The sequence below is a fragment of the Apium graveolens genome, chromosome 3 (genome assembly GCF_009905375.1).
Source record: "Apium graveolens cultivar Ventura chromosome 3, ASM990537v1, whole genome shotgun sequence".
Classification (NCBI taxonomy): domain Eukaryota; kingdom Viridiplantae; phylum Streptophyta; class Magnoliopsida; order Apiales; family Apiaceae; genus Apium; species Apium graveolens.
The window spans coordinates 23,221,317-23,227,273 of record NC_133649.1 but is presented as its reverse complement, the minus strand read 5'-3'; positions in this window follow the sequence as shown (position 1 = coordinate 23,227,273).

Genomic DNA, 5,957 nt, shown 5'->3' with positions numbered 1-5,957 from the left:
ATGTGAATTTCTAAATTCTGATAGTGATATGAATGTTTCTGTAACTATTTAATCCAATGAGGATAACTGTGCTATATGCTGACCTAATAGTCTTGAATATACTAAAGATCCCATGTTTGAAGTAATTGGTTATGTGGAAATTTTTAACAGAAGCAAATTTTGATATTGAGCTTGGTTATGTTTACTTTGTGTATCTTATTACTAAGTCAAAAACTAGAATGATGCTTCTTATCTGTTAAGTTCTGATATTTGTAAATCTTATGGATGTACTAAGTGCTGATAAACCTCACTTATCAAAAGAAAAGGAAAAAGAAAAAGAAATGAAATAAAAATCAGGTATTCCTTTGAGATCTAGAGACAAATATATGTGGAAGGGAAGACCCAAGTGCATTGCTGGTATTAAGTAATATGCATTAGAAAAGCAAAATAAATTTTCTTGGTGACTTTTCACGATCTCTGATTACTGGAGAAATACTCTGATAATAGCATAAATTCTGATAAGAAGTCGTGACTCACTTATACTGAGAAGCCACTGTAAAAAGGAATTTCAAAAGATGCATAAAATGAGCACAAAACAGTTGAGGTGGATTCATGCATAAACTCATTCTAGAGTAGACTTCAGACTAATGATAGATTTTGAGCAAAGTTCTTAGTTATACCTTATTTCTAAGATGTATTAAAGTGAATCAGACTTTCCTCTTTGTCTAATATTTAGCTTAATGCACACACTTACACTCCATATAAATGATGAAAATTACTGTGGTGATCAATGTTGTTTTAGATGAACAGTTTAAGTGTCAGTTGCATAAATTCTGAGGACAAGTTCTGATGGAAGTTCTGATGATTAAGTTATGTTGTAACCATATCAATAATTGTGTAAAGAATTACAGAAATAATCATTCACCTTTTGAGTTAAGGAGCCATATTCTGATGACTTTTAAATTCTGATAATAATCAAGTTCTGATGTTGATGTGGCAGCATTTATTTACTTGATTTATTTTTGGTCATTACTTAAACGGTTATATTTTTCAGAATATTGGATTATGTGAGATAAAGCAGTAATAATCATTTATTTAGTGGGAATATTTTTTTTTTGAAAAACTGAACGTGCACTCTAATCATTACTTATTTACCGTGTCCATTAACTTTTGTCTTAACTGCTGCATGGCTGACAGGTGTAAGGTCTGTTCCACTTCTCAATAACTGTTGTCACGTGGGTTGTCTAAGTAAAAGAGATAAAAGATTTTCAAATCTTTTATTCATATTTCTATTATATTCACTCTCTCTCTTTTTCTTATTCTCTCACATTTTCTGACGGTTTTCTATACAGACATTTCATCAAACACCTTTCAGGCACACTTATTTCTCACTTATTTCTGATGGTGCCCATAGATTTAATTGTTGATGGAGCCAAGTTCGTACCAAATAACTATTCTGCAATCTTGAACAAGGCTGAAGCTCCATCAGATCTGCACTTTGTGCAAGATTTCTTAGCTAATAGTGAGATTGGGTACGCTTTGACCCAACCTCAATCTATTTCAAGCAAATAAGTGCTGATATTTTGGAGAACTGGGCTATTTGATAATGGTGGTGCTGCTGGATCACCAAGCATCATTTTTATATCACGAGATGTTGAGTATGTCGTTACCAGGTCGACTGTTCGCAAAGCTCTCCATTTACCTGAAGATTGTACATTCTCTACAGTGGAGGAGCCGGTTTTACAGCAGCTTATGGCAAGTTTGGGCTATGAGCAAAGCTTGGGAAAGCTAGGTCAATTGAAACAATCTTATATCAGAAAGGAATGGAGCTTTTTCTTTGATTGTTTCACCAAGGCATTTGCTAATAAATGCTCCAACTTTGATGCTATTCCCATCATGAGTCAGCAAATCGGGTATGCCCTTATCAATCAAACTCATTTTGATTATGCAAGTGTTGTGCTAGGTTTTATAGGGGATAGGATGACATAGGATATGAATGTAGTATACTTTGCTAGATTCTGTCAGCTTATATATACTTATTGTTGTGCTGATGAAACCCAACCAGCCAGTGATTTAATTTCACCCTTTAAGCTTGCAAAAAGGGCCTTTAATAATTTGTTAAATGCTGACAATAAGAAACAAGTGCTGAGACCCTTACAGATTCCTCAGTCAGTAAAACAAATCTTGGTAAATGCTGATCCACAAACTTATACATCTGTCTATCCTGATGTCCAACCCACCAACTCATCACAACCAACACAACAGCCATCAGAACATACCATCTCTCACCAACCTCAAACTCAACCACAACCTTCAGCACATCCAGTAAAGCCTTCTTCTTCAAGAGCAAAGAGGACTAAGATAGTACCTCAGTCTCAGCAGAAAAGAAGGAGGATAGTTCTGTGAGATGATTTAAATAATGAGGAACAAGTTCCAATATCAGAACCTGTTGTTGTAGAAGCTGAGAAGATCTCTTCTCAGAAAGATACCGAAACTGGGAGTTCTAGGCCCCTCAAAAGGCTTAGAAAGCTAAACTCTGATGATGAAGCTCCCAAAGTCTCTACTTCAGCAAAGAGACTTAAAAAGTAAAGAGCCGGGAGGGCTGTAAGAGAAACATCACACTCTGAAGAAATCCTGGAAGCAGCAGCTAATGAAGGGGGTCAAGAATCACTGATCCCAACAAAACCGATCGTAAATGAATTAATTTCCACCGTTGAATCAGCTCACAAGTCTCCTATTCAAGAATAAGAGGATATTCCAAAGCAAGTGCCCACACCTCATGTATCTCCTATTAATGATCCAGTACATGCTGAAGATCCAGGTACAAGTGATGATGTAACGACCGAGAAATTATGCTTGTATTATATCATAATAAAGATAAATTATGTGTATTATTATGTGATTAAATGTGTTGAGTCATTAAACCCTAACTGCTATGTGTTACGTGTTGTCTGTTTTGATCCAAACGTATTTTGGATATTTATTGAGTGTTTTATCGTAAGTTATATATCTTATATCAAAACCCGTACAGCTCAAACCATGTTTTAAAAGCCCGTATTTCAAACAAAATTATTGGCCCTATTTTGCCAAAAATGCCCTATACCATATCACTATTTAGAACCCCTAGACGTTTTACAAATTTACCTTTTTCGCGAAAAATGACTTTTCCGGACCCCTTCGGGTACCAAAAATCCCATAAAAATCACATTTTTATTTTTATATGATCATGAAATTATCATACATTATTTTTCTTTGCATTTTTGTAATATTCACAATTTTTGGGAATTTTTAGCATTAATTTTGTATTTATTGGATATTTAAAAATTCATTATTAATACCCAAAAATTATAAAAATTGGGGCCAAATATTTTAATTAGGAGTAAAATTATCCCCTTAATTTTATTTAGGGGTATTAATTTCCATAGTATAAATAGCTGAATTATTATTAATTTTTAGTTAATTAATTATTAAAATTCAGATTAATAGAAATTAAAAGTGTTGGTGACTTTTGTGTTCTTGGAAGAGGGAGAAGATCAATCCATGATTTTGGGAGATTCACTAAACCTCTGATTTTGCTCGAGTAACCAAATTAATCCTCTCAAAGAGACGAATCTATTGATACTAATATCAACAACTGAGGTTTGTTTAATCTCAAAATCGATTTTTATGTTCTTGGCATGAATTTTGGTTTTTGATTTTGAAGAATTGTTTGATTGTTTGGTTGATGTAGTTAGTTTTGTTGTAGTCCTAGGAGTAATCAGATATTTTTATTTTGATTTTACAACCCCTAAATCGATGTGCCGAGTTTATGAGTTTTAGTGTTTTTGATTTTGTTTTCTTTAGATTTTTAGATGTTTTTGATTGATATGAACTGTTGGGAATGATTGTAGAGGTCTGTAGCTCCGATTTGGTATAAGTTTTGTGAAGTTTTGACTCGATTTTTTGGGAGGTCGTTTTTCCGATGAAACCCATCGGAAACGCTCCGATTCTAGCCGGAGAAGACGACGGAGGGACCGTCCGGGATAGCAGAACCTGTGGTTGTGATGGCGGAGTCGTGGGAAACATGTTGGTAGCAAGAACGGTGCAGAACCGTGGCGTTTTGGACGTGTATGCTGCTCGCCGGAAAGCTCGCTGGAACCGGCCACCGTTGCCGGATTCTGGGCAGCTTGGTTGTGTTCATGAAGACCCGGGTTCGACCCGGTTTCCAATTCGGTTTCGACCCGGGGTTGATCCATAAAACCCTAACCCTGAATCCTGTTTCCATGTTTCTGGTTTTTTATATTTATTTTATTTTTCTAAAAACATAAAATTATTTTAGTAATTCTAAAAAGTAAATAAAAATTAGATTTAAATTCTGAAAAATAGTATTATTAATTTCTAAATTATTTTATTAATTTAGAAATTCGAATTTAATTAATTAATTAATTATTTAATTATTTATCTAATTATCTATTAGTTATCTAATTAATTAATAATTAGGTAATTAATTAATAATTAGGTAATTAATTAATAAATAAGGATTAAATAATATGATTAATAATCCGATAATTAGTTGAATATTACGAATAACTCGTATTTATACGAGTAGTGATTCGATAATTAGAATTATTATTCAAGTGATAATTTATTCGAAGAATATCGTAATAATTATTCGTATCGTATAATTAAATACCGATAGTAATTGATTAATTAATCGTATAGGTATAGTAATAATAATAGCGATTCAATAATTATGCGAGGATCGCGAGTAGCTCGTATTTATACGAGTGGTTGCTCGTTGAGTTAGATTATAATTTGAGTAATTATTATTTATTCGATAAATAATTTGAGTAATTATTATTTATTCGATAAATAATCGATCTAATCGAATATAATTTGAGTAATTATTATTTATTCGATAAATAATCGATCTAATCGAATAAGTAATAATAATTTATAAATAATTGTAATGAGTTGTAATTAATCCTAATAATTAGGGATTAATTATTTTAAAATACAATAATTATTAATTAATTATTTAAAAATATAATTAAGGATTATTTAATTATAATTAATTATTTATAATTAATTATTAATTAATTAAATCTTATTTAATTCGTAATAATTAAACCGTAAGTCCGATTTGAGCGAAACGAAGACCCCTAGACTGAGAAAAATGAAACGAATCCAATAAAAATAATTTTAAGTCATAATTTCTTACGGAAGAGAGTGGTCTTGTGATAATTAATTATTTATAGGCCCTATTAGGGGTAGAATCGAGTCAAATAAATCCCGAAAAATTATAGTAAAATCAAATAGGGTTAGTTAATATAGATATGAGTCTAGTATCGATTCTAAAAATAATTATAAGTCTAAAAGTCAATTATGTGCTTTATGTGCTATGTGCTTTACGTGGTTATGTGAATCTTACGTGTTATATAATTATATATGTGTATATATGCGAGTCAGATAGAAACACATGGGTAGATTGATTGGGTTGCGTAGTATCAATTCGAGATACGCGTATGTAGTAAGTTATCTAAACGATTATCTTTCTATGATTGGTTCAGTGTCAGCAAGGCGGATCAAGCTAGAGACCGAAGGCGGTGAGTTGAACCAGGTTAAGTACGTGCAAGGCAAGTTTTTCCCCTTTTCTAAATTCAGAATAGTGAATTATACCCCATTTTCCATATCAGTTACACTTTGATAATTCTTGTTCATATACACTATTACTCAATTATTGATTCTTGTTTCTATTTCATTTCGATTCTTGATTTATCCTAATTTATTGAATCCCTATTCATATTCCAATACTTTTACCCTTGTTACATATACTTTGATATATCCTGGTGTTGGGATAAATCAAAAGCATTCCGATTGTTCCGGATGCTACGCTTTGGACTGGATGGTTACTATACGGGATGGGTTTTACCCAGACCATTAATTAATAGGCCGTGGTTGCCTGAGTACTCTTTATGTTGGTCAGATCTATGCAGTTG